We start from the raw sequence: 19,715 nt of genomic DNA, 5'->3' as shown, positions 1-19,715 counted from the left end.
CTGCTCTCATTTGCTGTTTGGTTGTTGAAACAGTTATGTGAGCTTTAACCTGAGACTCTGGCATTTTTGGTAAAATACATTTATATTAAAAAAAAAATGATTCAGAATTTAACAAATAAATATCACATTATTCAAACTAAAATCATTTTGAATCAGAAAAATCAATTTTTCACCTTTCAGCTGCTTCTGGAGAAAAAGAGATGTCAGACTGGACTGGAGGCGTTGCTGCGTGACTCTTTGCTGCCATTGGCCAGTATTGTGAAGGTAAGAGGGGAGACAATCACCTCAGATGGACAAACACTGATGAGGTTTAAAGCCAGCGTTAACCTGACCGTACCTGAAAGGTACTCAGAGGAGACATGCAAATAAACATTTGCCAAAAGAAGCCACATGCGTTTGTTTGGAGCACTGACTATTCTGGAAACAAAGTATCTTTTGGCCATTGTATTAGCAGAGCATTCTCTTTAACGTGACCTGTGCAACAAGACCACATGGTGAACTATAGGGAGTACTGAGCCAAAGAAGAGCTGAGGCATTGCATCATGCCTACTTTGGCAGCCAATCTCACAACATGCATTAAGATAAGTAGAAAGAGGACTCGCCGAGGATGGGATTCGAACCCATGTGTGCAGAGCACAATGGATTAGCAGTCCATCGCCTTAACCTCTCGGCCACCTCATCTCCCTGCTGCTGCTTTTTTGCCAGCAGAATTGGGAATTTATTCTGTGAACATGTAGTCTGGATGGACAAAATGCGAGCTGAGCGCTAGTGCATCGACGCAGGGAATTCTACTCCAGATTCCCGACGAGGGGCTGCGTACCACTTTGGTAGAAGCCTGGAGTGATGCTGGCTTCTTCTTTGAGCCTGTTCTTCTTGGGGGTTGCCAGAGTGGATCATCTGCCTCCATCTCACCATGCCCCTAGCATTCTCCTCTGTCACAGCAACCCTCTTCATGTCCTCCTCAACTAGATCCATGAACGTTCTCTTCCGTATTTTTCATTTCCTCCTGCCTAGCAGCTCCATATTTTACACCCTTTTCCCAGTATATCTTATATTCCTCCTCTGCACATTTCCAAACCACCGCAGCCTTACTGGTCTAACTTTGTCTCCAAACCGCTCAACCCCAGCTGTCCCTCTGACATACTCAGTTCTAATCTTGGACACTCCCAACATAAAAAAACGTACCATCTTCAACTCTGACAACTCCATCTCGGCCCATGCCACAGTCATAAAACAATACATCAGAGCAGTTCTCACCACCATCCTGTAAAGCTTGCCTTTCACACCTGCTGCTATCCTGGTGTCACAAATCACCCCTTTATTTCGTCTCCACCCACATCTTCCCTTCAAAGTACTCCTTCCCTTGTTAGCACATTACCATTTCCACCCTTAATGACTTTAAACTGCTGTCCCTTTCTCCATGCTTAGTGTCAAGGCTCACATTGAAGTCACTATAAGGCTTTTCCTTTGACATTGGTCTAGCATCCCTAGAATTCTTATTTACATGACAGCATTACTTTTTCTTTTCATGCCTTTTCCTTTGAATGCTTCCCTAAAGTGATGACACAAAGCCTTGAAAAGTGAGTATAATGAGTAAAGTCATAATGAGACAAAACCAATGGATTGGCTACAGAGGATGCTGGTGGGCTGCTCGGGGATGTACAAAGGGTCCCTGGAGAATGCGGGTATCGATCCCGCTACCTCTCACATGCGAAGCGAGCACTCTCCCATGTGAGCCAGTTCCCCTTTGTTGGTTGGGAATTGTAGCTTCATCTTGTCATATGGACCTTTAACTCCAGCGGATCTAAAGAGGACGTCTCGCCTTCATGGGTTTCTGGGCATGCCAACTACAACAAGACCCCGTGGTAGAATCACTGCACATACGAGACATTAAGGACCAACTCTAGTCTGGGCACTACACATTATGCTGGGAGAGTGTCACCGTTTGTGGAAGCACCTTTCAGCTGCTTCTGGAGAAAAAGAGATGTCAGATTGGACTGGGAGCGTTGCTGCGTGACTCTTTGCTGCCATTGGCCAGTATTCTGAAGGTAAGAGGGGAGACAATCAATGACGTTTAAATCAGCTCACTGAGACAGTGGTTTCTTTACAGAACCCCGGAAGAGGTGTTCGGCCTTCACGGGCTGGCTCGGTGAGTTGTCGCCGGTGTCATCAGCCAGGACACTTTGCTAGGGAGTGCACTGGGGAGCGGGCTTCACGCCACCCCAGAGCAGGTTCTGATTCAGGCCCTCCTTATACCGCAGTTGGCAATCATCTTCCCGCTACCCAGTCGGAAAACTAAAGCCCTCTGAGCTGCAGAGTCACAGTTCAGGTGGGGAGTTCACTAGCTCACAGAAAGATAGGATTGGCAGGCTAATTTCATCGTGTCCAAAGATAGAATGTGCTGATTAGTGGGGTGACTGTCCCTTGTTTGGTGGATACTGGTTCCATGGTTTCCACCGTCACGGAGAGCTTCTTTTTGGCACATTTTGCACCCTGGGGACAGGAACGCCTCCAGTCATGCCATTGGTTGCAGCTTCGGGCCGCCAATGGGCTGGCCATTCCCTACATTGGTTATTTGGAGCTCAGTGTACTCCTGTGTGGCAAGGAAATGCCCTCTTGTGGGATCCTTATAGTGAAGGACCCTCCTGGGGCTACGCCCTCTGTCCCTGGCATTTTAGGAATGAATGTAATCCGCCGCTTTTATCAAGAACTGTTTGGGGCTTTCGGTGGCTCCTTGTTTAATTCTCCTTCTGTGTCACAGGCACCGAGACCAGTTTTGGAGGCCTTACATCAGTGTCACCAGTCTGCAGCTCAAGTCCCAGAGGACCCTGTCGGTACCATTAAGGTACAGGGCCCGCGGGCCGTGCGGATACCTGGTGGTGTCATGCAGCTGGTGGCCACCACCTGTTCTCAGCAGTTGTCAGGTCAGTCTGTGCTTTTTGAGCGTCCTGAGTCCGGGCTGCCAGTTGGGTTGCTGGCCTCTCCATGTTTGGTCCAGGTGGACCTGAAGCTGTCCTCCACCCACGGACCAATTTAGGAGTGATAAGCCAAGCTACTGTTGTTAGCCTCCCTGCTGGTGTTAGCGAGGAACACTCTTTTCCCGTCACCGTTTCCTCCCATACAACCAGCAGCCCTGCTCAAGAGATGGTGGATGCGATTGACCTGTTTGCTCTCGCTGAGTCAGAGCAACATGAGGTTTTGAAGAAGTACCGCTCTGTTTTCTCCACTTATGAGGGAGACTTGGGCTGCACAAACCTCATTTCACACGACATACCGCTGCTCAATGATGCACCTGTCCGGCAGAGGTACAGGCGAATTCCTCCTTCTGATTATGAGGCTGTCAAGTCCCATATCAACCAGCTACTGGAGGCCCAGGTAATTAGGGAGAGTAGCAGTCCTTATGCCTCTCCCATCGTGTTGGTCCGCAAGAAGGATGGAAGCCTCCGTCTGTGCGTTGACTATCGTTTGCTGAATAGCAAAACAAGGAAGGACACCTTCCCCTTACCTCGCATCGAGGAAAGTCTGTGTTAGGAGAAAAACCTCAGGAAAGCAAAGAATCACGGGCCCAGAGTTAATTCATGTACATGGACGATTTCTGTGCACGATCTGTCAACTACAAAGTCAGTGCAGAAATGCGCGCCAGGCATCTGGTCAGACTTTATTATATACTGTCCTACTCATGTAACACTCATGGGTGGAGTACAAGTTAGGAAAAAACAACTCTTATCTGGTGATTGCATATGAGGCTGCACAGAATGCAGCCTTGCAAGACAAAGATGGACAAGTTGATTAACGATCTTATAGTGGGTTAAAACCATACATGTGGGTGTTGTCTAAACTTGAGCAACTTCCTCATGTGATCACTTTGTTCCAGCTAAAGAATTTGCTGACACGCTATGTACAGGCATTTCTGTGCAATTCAAATAAGCTAAACATAAACATTTATCACTGTTGAATATTAATAAAATTCAAAATCTTTTAACAGTCTGGATGCCCTTGCTGGCACACGCTGGTTATCTACCATCGACCTGGCCAGCAGGTATAACCAGGTGCCAGTTTCTGAGCAGGATAAGCCCAAGACTGCTTTTTGCACGCCGTTTGGCCTGTTCGAGGGGAATCGTATGCCGTTCGGGCTGTGCAATGCTCCTGGTACCTTCCAGCGCCTAATGCAGAGGATGTTTGGGGATCAGCAGTGCCAGTCATTACTGCTGTACCTAGATGACATCATTGTGTTCTCCTCGTCTGTTTCTCAGCACCTGCAACGGCTGGAGATGGTGATGGCAAGGCTGCAGCAAGAGGGGCTCAAGGCTAAGCTAGAAAAGTGTGCCTTTTTCCAGCAGAAGGTTAACTACTTGGGCCATGTAATCTCCCGTGAGGGTGTCTCCACCGATCCAGCCAAGGTTGACACAGTAGCCAAGTGGCAGTGTCCTCATTCCGTGTCAGAGTTGCAATCCTTTTTGGGTTTCGCCAGCTATTACCGGCGCTTTGTGGAGGGGTTTGCCACATTGGCAGCTCCCCTGCATCAAGTGGTGGCTAAATTGGCTGGCACCAAGACATAAAGGGCTCGGGACAGAGTTTGAATGCTATTTGGACACCTCAGTGTGAGGAGAGTTTTGAGGCCCTGAAAGCAAAGCTTGTGTCTGCCCCTGTGCTGGCGTATGCTGACTTTGCACGCCCATTTATCTTGGAGATTGACGCCAGCCATAGTGGTTTGGGTGCAGTTCTCTCCCAAGACGTAGAAGGTATTGTTAGGCCAGTGGCTTATGCCAGTCGCGGTCTTCGGCCCCATGAGTACAATATGGACAATTACAGCTCCATGAAGTTGGAGTTTCTTGCGCTCAGATGGGCCATGGCAGAAAAGTTCCGGGAGTACCTGCTGGGGCAGAAGTGTGTGGTTTACACTGATAACAATCCACTCAGTTACCTCTCTTCAGCTAAGCTGGGCGCCACCGAGCAGAGGTGGGCCTCCCAGCTGGCGGCATTCGATTTTGAGATTAAGTATCGCTCAGGCCACAGTAATAGGAACGCTGATGCTCTCTCTCGACAGTATGAGACGAGCTCCAGCTTGGCCGAGGGTGTGTTGCCTGGGACTCCTGTCCCAACTTCACTTCAGCAGGCTCAATGTCCAGCAGTTTTGCCCTCCGTTACTCAGTTGGAGATTGGGGGCTGGGGGATATTCGTGCTTTGCAGGAGGCTGACCCCCTCCTCAAGGATTTCTTGGTATACTGGAGGAGGCACACCCCGCCCTCTTCGGAGGAAAGGAGTCAGGTCCCCAAACCAGTCATGGTTTTGCTGCGTCAGTGGGATCGTCTGGTGGAGAAGGATGGCATCCTTTATCGCCGTATTTTGCATCCGGGTGGAGGTGAGGAAGCCCTCCAACTTGTTCTTCCATAGGCTCTGAAGCCTGAGACCTTGAGGCAGCTGCACCAGGACCATGGGCACCAAGGTATTGAGCGTACCACTGAACTGGTCAGGCAGCGTTGCTATTGGCCCGGGATGTCCTCTGACATCAAGCAATGGGTTCAGCGTTGTGAACGCTGTCAGGTCGCAAAGGACTCAGAGTTGGGGTCTCATAGTTATATGGGTCACCTGTTGGCGTCTAGGCCAAATGAAATCCTGGCCATAGACTTCACGGTGTTGGAACCTTCCCGTAGTGGAGTTGAAAACGTCTTGGTTATGACTGACGTTTTTAGCAAATACACTGTTGCAGTCCCTACCCGGGACCAGCGGGCCTCTACTGTGGCCCAGGCCCTGTTAACAGAGTGTTTTTTTAAGTTTGGCGTTCCTAGCCGCCTCCACTCTGACCAGGGTAGAAACTTTGAGAGTTTGGTGATGCAACAGCTATGCGAGTTGTATCGGGTAGCCAAGTCCCGTACAACCCCTTACCACCCAGCGGGTAATGGGCAGTGCGAACGGTTTAACCGAACCCTCCACAACCTCCTACGGACCCTGCCATCATCTCGGAAACGCGACTGGGCTGTGTGCTTATCACACGTGCTCTTTTGCTATAATAGCACACCCCATCAGGGCACTGGAGAGTCGCCGTTTTTCCTGATGTTTGGCAGGGATCCTAGGCTGCCTATTGATTTCCTTCTAGGCCGCGTTCAGGACCCAGTGCCTGGAGAGGGACAGGACTGGGTGGCCGAGCACCAAGCCAGGTTAATAGTGGCTTTTGAGGGAGCTCGGGCACGGTTGTCGCTGGCCGCTGACCGTCGCAAGGAGCAGCATGACCAGAGAGTCCACCCTGTTCCTTTAAAGGTCGGTCAGCTGGTGTATCTTCGAGATCACAGCACCCGGGGCCGGCACAAGATCCAGGACCTGTGGAGCTCTGTAGTCTATCAGGTGTTGAGGGCACCCCAAGAGAATGGGGCTGTTCGACATGTCCATCGTAACATGTTGAAGGCACAGGTCAGCCTAGGACCTCTTACACCTGGTCCACAGGTTCCACCCCCACCTGTGCCTGCTGACTCAGAGCAGACCTCTCTGAGTGACGACGAGTTGTGGCTCCTTGTCCCTGAGGTACCCTCACACCCTGTAGCACCTTTGGCGTCACTTTACGATGCCTCTAGAGTCCCTTCGGTGGAGCTCAGGTCTACTCCCAGTGTGATTGTAGCACCCTCGACCTCTGCTCCCCCAGGTTCTTCCTCAAGCTCTGTTGAACAGTCTGAGGTGAGTGGGCCACACTTGCAGAGAACAGCACGTTCGACAGCTGGTCAGCACTCGAATGTACATCACTTGCCACGTCCTGTTGAGTCTGTACCGGTCGCCAATCCTCAGCTTGCCATATTCAGGCCATGGTGTTAGGTTTCTTGAGTCATTGTCAGGGTGCCAATGCAAAAAAGGGGGGTAGATGTAGCCGGATGGGCTACTCGCCCTTCTTTTTCTCTCTTTCTCGCTTGCTCTACTACCCTCGCTCTCTTTCCGCTGCACTCGCTCCTTGTATCGTGTGATTGGGTTAATTAGGAACCCACCTGCATATTGATTACAGGGTGGTATTTACCTGTATAAAGGGAAGCCGGTTTTTTTGTTGGATTATTCCTCCCGAGCTTCTGGTGCGATACAGCAGTAAATGCTGGTCTATTGGTTAATTTACCGATACGATCAGATTGTGTGACTGCTACAGGTAGGCCTCCTTTTGACCTCTGATTTCTCTCAAAAGCCGGTAACTAGTAGTCATATTTCTCCGGCCCGCTACAGCGCAGCTGTTTCTCTTTCCTTTACTCCAGCCGTGGTGGAGAGACGCGTGAGTTGCATTCACCGTAGAGTACAGCGCCTCCAGTCTTGGGGTAAGCCGCTTATATTATAGCTGCTAGTATTTGTAAATTAGAGAATATTAAGGTTATCTTTGCCCTTTTTTGTTTGTTTGTAGGGTTTGATTGCCGCTGCACCCTCTCAAGGACCAAGTGCCTGATTTTAAGCGAAGAGTCGAGATGCCTGCCAAGCTGCTGTCTTGTCTTGCCTTGTTTTATCTTGTGTTCTGATCTGTTGGCCGTACAGTCTTGTTTCTGCTGCTTGCCTCGCCCCTGGGGGCTTTGGGTCTCACGCTAAGCCCCTTGTTGGACTATCGTTTCACTCCAGCTTTCGCGGCTGGTCGGGGCGATCTTCAGCTGCATATTGGGCGGGTGTTACAAAACTGGTACTGCCTCTCCCTTTTCTCCCAGTTGTGGAGAGTTGCGCGAGACTGAGTGGGGTTACGGACAATCGGAACCAGCACCAGCTGTGGGCTGGCTCGCAGAGTACGAGTATTTCCAATCTGTGCTCTGTGGTGTGTATGTGGGTGTGTTTTATTGCAGATCTTCGTTTTTCTTTTCATTTCTTTTTTAGTATATAGAGAGCCTGTTTATGTCCCATGTTTTTATCCTTTTTAATGTGTATATCTTGTGCTTTTATTTCAGCGAACTGAGGATCTACCACTGGCCGTGGGATCTTAGGTGGCGGGTCGTTTTCCACACTACTTTTGTTGTACAGCACAAGGTGAGTAGACTATAGTGGGGTTTTTTGTGTGGTTTTCTTTTGGTCCACCGCTGCTGGTAATTCCCAGTTGTGTGTTTATTCTTTTTGGTAATTTGGGACACCATTTTAGACATTTAGTGTGCTGTCCTTGTTGCTTTGTTTTTATTTTTTTTTAATAAATAAAATTGTGTTAATATTTGAGCTGGCCTCAGTGTGTATCCCTGAACCTGTGCAAACGTTGTTGTTGTTTTAATTACATTTTATTTCTAAAGTTCATACTTCCTGGGGGCTAGAAGTCCCCCCCAGGTGGCGTTGTCATTTTATTATTTCTTTTATAACCCCGCCGACCACTTGGTCACAATAAGCAGAAAGAGGACTCGACGAGGATGGGATTCGAACCCACGCGTGCAGAACACAATGGATTAGCAGTCCATCGCCTTAACCTCTCGGCCACCTCATCTCCCTGCCCCGATGCGAGCTGAGCGCTAGTGCATCGACGCAGGGAAATCTACTCCAGATCCCCGACGAGGGGCTGCGTAACACTTTGGTAGAAGCCTGGAGTGATGCTGGCTTCTTCTTTGAGCCTGTTCTTCTTGGGGGTTGCCAGAGTGGATCATCTGCCTCCATCTCACCCTGCCCTTAGGATTCTCCTCTGTCACAGCAACCCTCTTCATGTCCTCCTCAACTAGATCCATGAACTTTTCTTGAATGCTTCCCTGAAGTGATGACACAAAGCCTTGAAAAGTGAGTATAATGAGTAAAGTCATAGACATAATGAGACAAAACCAATGGATTGGCTACTGAGCATGCTGGTGGGCTGCGCAAAGGGTCCCTGGAGAATGCGGGTATCGATACCACTACCTCTCGCATGCTAAGCGAGCGTTCTCCCATTTGAGCTAATTCCCCTTTGTCGGTTGGGAATTGTAGCTTCATCTTGTCATATGGACCTTTAACTCCGGCGGATCTAAAAAGGACGCCTCGCCTTCTTGGGTTTCTGGGCATGCCAACTACAACAAGACCCCGTGGTAGAATCACTGCACATACGAGACATTAAGGACCAACTCTAGTCTGGGCACTACACATTATGCTGGGAGAGTGTCACCGTTTGTGGAAGCACCTTTCAGCTGCTTCTGGAGAAAAAGAGATGTCAGATTGGACTGGGGCCGTTGCTGCGTGACCCTTTGCTGCCATTGGCCAGTATTGTGAAGGTAAGAGGGGAGACAATCACCTCAGATGGACAAACACTGATGAGGTTTAAAGCCAGCGTTAACCTGACCGTACCTGAAAGGTACTCAGAGGAGACGTGCAAATAAACATTTGCCAAAGGAAGCCACATGCGTTCGCTTGGAGAACTGACTATTCTAAAAACAAAGTATCTTTTGGCTATTGTATTAGCAGAGCATTCTCTTTAACGTGAGCTGTGCAACAAGACCACATGGTGAACTATAGGGAGTACTGAGCCAAAGAAGAGCTGAGGCATTGCATCATGGCTACTTTGGCAGGTAATCTCACAACATGCATTAAGATAAGTAGAAAGAGGTCTCGACGAGGATGGGATTCGAACCCACGGGTGCAGAGCACAATGGATTAGCAGTCCATCGCCTTAACCTCTCGGCCACCTCATCTCACTGCTGCAGGTTTGTTTTCCAGCAGAATTGGGAATTTATTCTGTGACCATGTAGTCTGGATGGACAAAATGCGAGCTGAGCGCTAGTGTATTGACGCAGACAATCTACTCCAGATCCCCGACGAAGGGCTGCGTACCACTTTGGTAGAAGCCTGGAGTGATGCTGGCTTCTTAATTTAGCCTGTTCTTCTTGGGGGTTGCCAGAGTGGATCATCTGCCTCCATCTCACCCTGCCCCTAGCATTCTCCTCTGTCACAGCAACCCTCTTCATGTCCTCCTCAACTAGATCCATGAACTTTCTCTTCCGGATATTTCTTTTCCTCCTGCCTAGCAGCTCCATATTTTAAACCGTTTTCCCAGTATATCTTATATACCTCCTCTGCACATTTCCAAACCACTGCAGCCTTACTGGTCAAACTTTGTCTCCAAACCGCTCAACCCCAGCTGTCCCTCTGACATACTCAGTTCTAATCTTTTTCCATCCGGGACACTCCCAACATAAAAAAAACTTTCCATGTTCAACTCTGACAACTCCATCTCGGCCTCTCGTCTTTTCCTCCATGCCACAGTCATAAAACAATACATCAGAGCAGTTCTCACCACCGTCCTGTTAAGCTTGCCTTTCACACCTGCTGCTATCCTGGTGTCACAAATCACCCCTTTATTTGGTCTCCACCCACATCTTCCCTTCAAAGTACTCCTTCCCTTGTTAGCACATTACCATTTCCACCCTTAATGACTTTAAACTGCTGTCCATCCTTTCCAGCTTCATCTCTCTGTCATACCAATTGGTACAAGTCCCTTTCTCCATGCTTAGTGTCAAAGCTCACGTTGAACTCACTATAAGGCTTTTCCTTTGCCATTGGTCTATCACCCCTAGCATTCTTATTTACATGACAGCATTACTTTTTCTTTTCCTTCCTTTTCCTTTGAATGCTTCCCTGAAGTGATGACACAAAGCCTTGAAAAGTGAGTGTAATCAGTAAAGTCATAGACATAATGAGACAAAACCAATGGATTGGCTACAGAGCATGCTGGTGGGCTGCTCAAAGCGTCCCTGGAGAATGCGGGTATCGATCCCGCTACCTCTCGCATGCTAAGCGAGCGCTCTCCCATTTGAGCTAACTCCCCTTTGTCGGTTGGAGATTGTAGCTTCATCTTGTCATATGGACCTTTAACTCCGGCGGATCTAAAAAGGACGCCTCGCCTTCATGGGTTTCTGGGCATGCCAACTACAACAAGACCCAGTGGTAGAATCACTGCGCATACGAGACATTAAGGACCAACTCTAGTCTGGGCACTACACATTATGCTGGGAGAGTGTCACCGTTTGTGGAAGCACCTTTCAGCTGCTTCTGGAGAAAAAGAGATGTCAGATTGGACTGGGGGGCGTTGCTGCGTGACTCTTTGCTGCCATTGGCCAGTATTGTGAAGGTAAGAGGGGAGACAATCACCTCAGATGGACAAACACTGATGAGGTTTAAAGCCAGCGTTAACCTGACCGTACCTGAAAGGTACTCAGAGGAGATGTGCAAATAAACATTTGCCAAAGGAAAACACATGCGTTTGTTTGGAGGACGGACTATTCTGGAAACAAATTATCTTTTGGCCATTGTATTAGCAGAGCATTCTCTTTAACGTGACCTGTGCAACAAGACCACATGGTGAACTATAGGGAGTACTGAGCCAAAGAAGAGCTGAGGCATTGCATCATGCCTACTTTGGCAGCCAATCTCACAACATACATTAAGATGAGTAGAAAGAGGACTCGACGAGGATGGGATTCGAACCCACGCGTGCAGAGCACAATGGATTAGCAGTCCATCGCCTTAACCTCTCGGCCACCTCATCTCTCTGCAGCAGTGTTTTTGCCAGCAGAATTGGGAATTTATTCTGTGACCATGTAGTCTGGATGGACAAAATGCGAGCTGAGTGTATGTATCGACGCAGGGAAATCTACTCCAGATCCCCGACGAGGGGCTGCGTAACACTTTGGTAGAAGCCTGGAGTGATGCTGGCTTCTTCTTTGAGCCTGTTCTTCTTGGGGGTTGCCAGAGTGGATCATCTGCCTCCATCTCACCCTGCCCCTAGCATTCTCCTCTGTCACAGCAACCCTCTTCATGTCCTCCTCAACTAGATCCATGAACTTTCTCTTCTGTATTTTTCTTTTCCTCCTGCCTAGCAGATCCATATATATATGCCATTGGTTTAGCACCCCTAGCATTCTTATTTACATGACAGTATTACTTTTTCTTTTCCTGCCTTTTCCTTTGAATGCTTCACTGAAGCGATGACACAAAGCCTTGAAAAGTGAGTATAATGAGTAAAGTCATAGACATAATGAGACAAAACCAATGGACTGGCTAAAGAGGATGCTGGTGGGATGCTGGGGGATGTGCAAAGCGTCCCTGGAGAACGCGGGTATCGATCCCGCTACCTCTCGCATGCGAAGCGAGCGCTCTCCCATTTGAGCTAATTCCCCTTTGTCAGTTGAGAATTGTTGCTTCATCTTGTCATATGGACCTTTAACTCCGGCGGATCTAAAAAGGACGCCTCGCCTTCATGGGTTTCTGGGCATGCCAGCTACAACAAGACCCCGTGGTAGAATCACTGCACATACGAGACATTAAGGACCAACTCTAGTCTGGGCACTACACATGCTGGGAGAGTGTCACCGTTTGTGGAAGCACCTTTCAGCTGCTTCTGGAGAAAAAGAGATGTCAGACTGGACTGATGAGGTTTAAAGCCAGCGTTAACCTGACCGTTCCTGAAAGGTACTCAGAGGAGACGTGCAAATAAACATTTGCCAAAGGAAGCCACATGCGTTCGCTTGGAGCACTGACTATTCTAAAAACAAAGTATCTTTTGGCCATTGTATTAGCAGAGCATTCTCTTTAACGTGACCTGTGCAACAAGACCACATGGTGAACTATAGGGAGTACTGAGCCAAAGAAGAGCTGAGGCATTGCATCATGGCTACTTTGGCAGGTAATCTCACAACATGCATTAAGATAAGTAGAAAGAGGTCTCGACGAGGATGGGATTCGAACCCACGCGTGCAGAGCACAATGGATTAGCAGTCCATCGCCTTAACCACTCGGCCACCTCATCTCACTGCTGCAGGTTTGTTTTCCAGCAGAATTGGGAATTTATTCTGTGACCATGTAGTCTGGATGGACAAAATGCGAGCTGAGCGCTAGTTTATCGACGCAGGGAAATCTACTCCAGATCCCCGACGTGGGGCTGCGTACCACTTTGGTAGAAGCCTGGAGTGATGCTGGCTTCTTCTTTGAGCCTGTTCTTCTTGGGGGTTGCCAGAGTGGATCATCTGCCTCCATCTCACCCTGCCCCTAGCATTCTCCTCTGTCACAGCAACCCTCTTCATGTCCTCCTCAACTAGATCCATGAACTTCCTCTTCCGTATTTTTCTTTTCCTCCTGCCTAGCAGCTCCATATTTTACACCCTTTTCCCAGTATATCTTATATTCCTCCTCTGCACATTTCCAAACCACCGCAGCCTTACCGTTCTAACTTTGTTCCATTTTCACACCTCGGCTCATGTGATTAGGTAGAGGATCATCAGGGGGTCCTCTGTCCCTCTTTGGGGGGAGGTTTAGGTTTAAATCTAGGTTTACACCTAGATTTAGGACTCCACTATTTGACCCTTAGAACTGAATAAGCTTCTCAGATGAGATGTGAAACGTCTTCAATGAACTTAAACAAGTCCAGACGTTTTTCTTTCCAAGCTCCTTAGCATACAGCCTATAGATGGCAGCAGAGCTTTTCTCCTCTACACTGGAGTCAGTTTATGGCTTTGGACCAATAAAGATCAAAACGTTTCATCAATACAGAGTATGAGTGGGTCCATGAAGTTCAGTGGTGTGTGCAGAGGCTCACTACAATGATTTGTTTACACAGACTTTCATAGTTTGTCATGTGGAGGTGAAGCAGGTTAAACAACAACAAACATATGAACACTACTTACATCATCATCATCTTCATGACAAAGTGAAAAACAAACCTTTTAAACTTGAAACTTCAGTGTTTACAAGTCACATGCTTTTACATAGATTTCTCTAAATGTAAAATTCTAAACTCGGCTGCAAACACAGCTCTTAGTTTGTCATCAAAAACATTTATTATAAAAAATACTGCAGTTTTTATTAGTTCATGAACTCACCGTAAGCTGTACCTGCTGCTGCTCTGGTGACTGTCCCACACATACTAAAACTAAAACAAAACTACATGCTGACATTATTTCTTGAGGTAAATAGAGAAATATGTCCACAAAACTGTGTAATCTCCCTTTATAGATTACACTGGCCTCTTCCCTACCTGTTTTTAAGTCACTCCTGAAAACCCATCTCTTTACCATGGCCTCTGACACCACGTGAGATGTTGTTTTTTAATATATATATTTTTTTATTTTAGTCATTTTTAGTCAATTTTATTTTTCTTTTTAAATATAGGGGTGTTTTAATTTTTATGCATTCTGTGTTTTATTTATTTATGTTTGCTGTTTTCTGTTATTCTATTGTTTTTAACTTGTGTTCTGTTTGGTTCTTTATAAATAAAATTGGTTTGAATTGGATATGTTGGTACTTACTTTCACAGTTGTGTTGTTGTTTAGCGAAATTTGGATCAAATATCCTGAAACCTTCCTGATGAGGAGACTCAATGGTGCAGCACAACATGGACAAATCTCTGAATTCTTCTAACTTCCAGTTTTGTTTCTGGTTTCTCTGAACTGAATTTAACTGCAAATATTTACTCATTTTACCCTCCACAGAATAAAATAGTGCCATGGTCCTGGGTCATTTTGACCCCGCGGTTTAGGTTTCCTGTGTTTTTCCTGTTTATAATTTGTTTCCTGTTTATGTTGAGGCTTACTCCAGGTTTCCTAGGTCATTTTGTTCTGTATTAATGTCTGTGTTGTTGCCCTGTGTCTTCCTCTGTGTGACTGTGTACATAGTGATGTGAGTTATTGTGCTTTGCTCCCACTCCTTGTGTTCCATGTTTTCCTCTTTCCATCGTGCTCCTTCGTGTTCTCTCTGCCTCTCTTGGCTGTCTCTGTACTTCCTGTGTTACGTTTAATGTCCGCGTCTTGGTGTCAGCGTTTTCCGTTCATGTCCTCCCCACTTGGTCATGTGTAATTGTCCTCAGCTGTGTTCTCCGAGTGCTTAGCCGAAACATGACAAATAGACTCTTTTCTGAAAGGCTTTGATGGCAGAATGAGATGCAATACAAGGCCCCCCCCAAAAAAGCCTGCTTCCGACAAGCTTTAAAGTCAATATTTTGGAAAGTAAAAATCCCTGAAATATTTCTGTTGGGGAGTTTGTTCATTCTGTGCTCCAGATGGGTTGATTGCATTAAAAATTGTAATCGCATTAATCGTGATGTCAGCGTTAACGTGTTAGCGTTGACTGCCCTACAAAACACACGAAAACTGAAGATATCCTGATACAGACTTTTTGCACTGATGTGTTTTCTAAATTCTATCGGGGGGCCTTCTTCCAAATAGTGCACATTTCATTCATAATATTGTTAATTACAGTTTTTTCTGAATGCTTAAACCCTAACTGTGATTCTTATAGCACAATTTCTAAAACTATTAATACTTATAGCAAAACCACTCACTGAGTTTGCAAATCTAAAAGCACAAACACTGCTTTGCACTTAGTTTGCCATTTTGTAACACACACTTTGCAAACCTGTAGCTACAATCCACTGCACAGCACTCTTTTTGCAGAACTGTAAACACAACTCACTGCTTTACACTCAATTTCCAAATGATCAATGCACTCCTAGCAAAACTATACACATTTAAGGCCATTATTTACACTATTTTGCCAACTGTCTGGCACACTGTCACATGTGAAAACTTTTTTAGATAATTAGTTCACTTTGCAGTCAGCCTAAGCACTATAATACAGGTAAGCTCTGTGTGTGGAGTACAATGGAGGGAGCAGGAAGAGTGAGAAGTAGAGGAGGCCGAGGAAGAGGACGTGGAGGTGAAGAAGTAGGAAGAAGAGGACGACAAGGACAAGGAGGAGCAAGATGAGGACGAGGAGGGGGGAGAGGAGGACGAGGAGGGGGGAGAGGAAGGGTAAGAAGAGTAAGAAATAGAATTGCTGATGACATCAGAGCTACAATAGTGGACCATGTAATCAACTGTGGAATGACCCTGAGGGGAGCTGGCCAACGGGTCCAGCCTAACTCAAGCCGCTACACTGTAGCAAGTATCATAAGGATATTTTGAAATGAGAATCGGTTAGTACAGTCACTTTGCACTAAGATTTGTAGCACAACAATACCATAGATGTAAAAATACTGAAATTGTTACTTTACAGAATTGCTAGACAACCAGATGCTGGGGCAGAGGAAGCATGTTCACTGCAGACCAAGAAACCCATATAGTCAACATGGCGATTGCAAATAATCCTATACTTGGTAATAAACACTTGTGTTTGTTTTGATGTGTGTGAATAAACACCAGTACTTGAAGTTTGGATCCCTCTATGCTTACGAATCTATGACAAAAGTATGAGCTCAAACTGACATGGCCTACCTTGTGCACAGAGAAAGCAAAAGCCAGATGTGTTTTGTATTCATACCATCAGTGTGCAGTTGGCGCATTGTGTGCTTAGTAGATGATGGCTTGTGTGTACTGTTTGATACGAAAACACCATTTTTACGAAGGTGTGAAGAGTTAATCTAGCTGTGTTCGCTTTTGCAAGAGAACTACAATGTTTTGATAATTGGGTGACAGGTTTTCTTATTTGTGTGTAGAGTTTTGCAAAAATAGCCAATAGTTACAAAAAATGTGCTTAAGCAATCAGAAAAAACTGTAATTATTTTTCCTGGGTTATGTGAACTTCCAGGGGGAAAAAAACCCTATACAAGGTGTAGGTCTATGAGTTTATGTTGTGGGATTGGGTGTTGATACTGGAGTGCAAAATTACTGATGAGAGATGGACAAGAAAAGGTCAAAGCCATCAGGTCCTTGAAAAAAACAGAAAAGAAGAGGAGAAATAAACAAGAGGGCGGTAGAGGGAGTGTTCACCCAGGGCACCAAACAGGCTAGGACCACCCCTGTATAAGAAATATACAATAAAATATGTATGTACACATATTTTACTCTATGTACAAATATGGCATTCTTCCTTGTTCTCTCTTAAATGAATCTGAACTTATACTAAGCATAACAGGAGAAACTGAAATCAGACAGCTCATGTTGCCAGCAGCCATACAAAAACTTAACAAAAAAAAATTGGTTGTATTTCAGGTTTGAAAAGATAACTGACAAAAATAAGCAGTAACATAACAACAAAAACCACCAGGGGGCAGCAGAGTCACAGATTTAAGAAAAAAATAAGCGCTCAGTGGGCTGTAAAGATGAGAACATTGAGGTGGGTTTGAGTCAACGTGCTTCTCAAAATAACATCTCTGAATATATCATTGATCTTTATTTTTCTCGTAATGCCACTAAAACTATAACAAGAGCGTTTTTAGTCCATTACAGGGAAACAACCTACATTTTTATGGTTCTTAATTCTTTAGTTGTTTTATCAATATGACACATGTTATTTATTCAATATTGGAAAACAAATTCACCTTACATACTGTGCAAGAAAACATAAAACAGGATTTACTCTCATATGAATCCTGTTTTTTTCTCTGTATGTCATGTGATATGGGTATTTATTGAAGTCAATATTTTGTCACTTTATGATTTAGACATTATACTAAGACAATGCTAATCTTTGAGTCCTAGAAAAAACAAACTACATGAAAGTGATTGGTTTGGTTTCAGAGCTGGACACTGCCTGCACGCGTCTTGTATTGTGGCTCTGCTGCAGGCTCTGAAAGGGAATCTAAATATATATTTAATGAGATCATCTGCATTACAGTTTTTCTCAGTTGCTTTGGTGCATTTCTCACAACAGAATTAAACTTTGCACCACTACTAAGGCTCTTCTCAAAACAATTAGTGCAAACTGCAAAACATGGTGGATAACTTGCAAAAGTGAGTCACTTCATCAAAAAGAAAAGTCAGTTGTTCAAAATAAGTAGTCAATGCTTCAAAAGCAAGTCCCTTAATCAAAACAGATAATATATTCATCAAAAGCAAGTACTTATATCAATCAAAGTGTCAGGGCTGTCACAATTACAAGTCATAACACCAGCACCTTTGGTCACAAAATCAAATGGTTTGAACATGTTCTCATTGTGACGGATTTCTTTGTAGGTGCTTCCCAATGACATGTCAAGTCTGGACAGCATGCATGGCATGTTGAAAACCATAAATTGTAAAGGAAAATCAACACACTTCATATGCACTCTTGATAATATTCAATTGAAACTGTTCACAGCATTGTGCAACTGGGGAAATACAGTAAATCAAACATTTTACAGCAAACACAAACTCACTTAGACAGTAAACCTTACTGCAGTAGTTATGAAACAAAAACAAACAAACTGAAAAACAGACACTGCTGCATATCAATCATTGATATCTAGACGCTCCTGTCTGTCTGCCCACATATTTGCATCAACATCACAGCGAATGTCAGCTCTATCGATGCATCGGGGAAAGTATCTTCTGGAGTGTCGAATCCACCCTCTGCAGGACTCTGCTGTGATGTCATCACAAGCTGCATCCATAGCTGCTAGCAGGGTCATTTGGGTATGTGGATGCCTGTCATATACCTTCCACCTCCAGGAAGAGAAAAACTCCTCAACTGGATTTAGGAATGGAGTGTAAGGGGGAAGAAACTCCATAAGCATCCTGTCGTGTGCTGCAAACCACTGCCTGACTACAGCAGAGTGATGGAAGCTAACATTATCCCAAACCACTATATACATTGTCCGATTGGTTCACCAAGGTTCACCTGAGAAAAGTAATTTATGGAGATTTTCATGGAAACTCCTTAAAAATAGGGTTTTCAAAATGGGTGTACAAATTGTTTGACAAGATGTTCAACAATTTTGAGTGCACTGACACAAGCAATGAAATGAAGACTATTAGTTGTAAGGACAATGACTATTCAGCCGGTACAAGTATAAATAATTGTGACATTCATGATAAAAGCAAGGAGATAGTGATGAATAGCAAGTCAAAAGTGACCATTCTTTAGATATTTGTACTTACTCAACTGCTTCATGTCCAAAGGCATTTGCCATTGGACGAAATGAACATGAAACCGCCACAAGGTTGTGCCAAAACGACTACATGTTGTGGAGGTTGAACTAACTATTGTGCAAAGTTTAATTCTGTTGTGAGAAATGCACCAAAGCAACTGAGAAAAACTGTAATAACTGTGTCCACAGCCGGATTCACAAACACTCTGCGCCCATCTTTTCATGTTACAAAGCTCCGGCTGGGATTTAATGAAGAGTTGCATATTGGCCTTATTGCACATGTATTTGGTGGAGCTTCCATTTCACAGCATGAAATCCTGGGAACAGATTATTTAAATGAGTTACACACATGTGATTTATTGTAGCTGAACTATTCTGTTTCAAGTATGGAGTGATTGTAAAGCATGCATGTTTAATTACAAGAATTGGGAGCTAGAGTTTGAATGTATTTTGTATTTTATCTAATCCACACAGGGTCAAAAGTATAAATAAATCATCACTAATACTTGGTAAGTTCCACCTGAACTGGATGTTTTTGGTTGCCATCAACAAGCTTCTAACATAATTCTGGTTGATATCTGACCACTTGTCATGACACAATTTGTAGAATTTATTTAAATTGGTTGGTATAACTTTCAAGTCAACAAATATTCAACAGGGCTTTGGGAAGGCCATTCCAGAATCTTAATGTTAGCCTACTTTATCCATTACAAAGACAGTTTTAATGTGAGTTTGGGAACATCACGGTTGTGTCCAAGTTTATAGCCGTTCATTTGACGGAAAGTTGAAGAATTTAGAGCTAGTCCTCCTTCTTCATTATTCCAACCACTCTATGTAGTGTACCAGCACCACTGGCAGCAAAACAGCCCCAGAGCATGATGCTGCCACCACTATGCTTCACAGCAGGTTCAGTGTTCCTAGGTTTGAAATCCTCACCATTGTCCTTCCAAACATACCTCACGTCATTTTGCCGAAACAGCATAATCTTTGTTTC

The 19,715-nt window shown here is 45.2% G+C and overlaps 6 non-coding genes across 6 annotated transcripts; all 6 read right to left on the bottom strand.

The window, feature by feature from the left end:
* Positions 1–599: 599 nt before the first annotated feature.
* On the bottom strand, positions 600–681 carry trnas-gcu (transfer RNA serine (anticodon GCU)). The gene has a single exon. It is a non-coding gene; the product is annotated as a tRNA-Ser (tRNA).
* A 7,650-nt stretch (positions 682–8,331) lies between these two features.
* trnas-gcu (transfer RNA serine (anticodon GCU)) lies at positions 8,332–8,413 on the bottom strand. The gene has a single exon. It is a non-coding gene; the product is annotated as a tRNA-Ser (tRNA).
* A 1,083-nt stretch (positions 8,414–9,496) lies between these two features.
* trnas-gcu (transfer RNA serine (anticodon GCU)) lies at positions 9,497–9,578 on the bottom strand. The gene has a single exon. It is a non-coding gene; the product is annotated as a tRNA-Ser (tRNA).
* A 1,060-nt stretch (positions 9,579–10,638) lies between these two features.
* On the bottom strand, positions 10,639–10,711 carry trnaa-agc (transfer RNA alanine (anticodon AGC)). The gene has a single exon. It is a non-coding gene; the product is annotated as a tRNA-Ala (tRNA).
* Positions 10,712–11,349: 638 nt separating this feature from the next.
* On the bottom strand, positions 11,350–11,431 carry trnas-gcu (transfer RNA serine (anticodon GCU)). Its single transcript has one exon. It is a non-coding gene; the product is annotated as a tRNA-Ser (tRNA).
* Positions 11,432–12,609: 1,178 nt separating this feature from the next.
* Positions 12,610–12,691, bottom strand: trnas-gcu (transfer RNA serine (anticodon GCU)). The gene has a single exon. It is a non-coding gene; the product is annotated as a tRNA-Ser (tRNA).
* Positions 12,692–19,715: the final 7,024 nt, after the last annotated feature.

Source organism: Neolamprologus brichardi, chromosome 3 (assembly GCF_056152115.1).
Source record: "Neolamprologus brichardi isolate AB-2024 chromosome 3, ASM5615211v1, whole genome shotgun sequence".
Taxonomy (NCBI): Eukaryota; Metazoa; Chordata; class Actinopteri; order Cichliformes; family Cichlidae; genus Neolamprologus; species Neolamprologus brichardi.
Note: the sequence above shows the minus strand (reverse complement) of the source record. Positions and strands in the feature narration are given on the sequence as shown.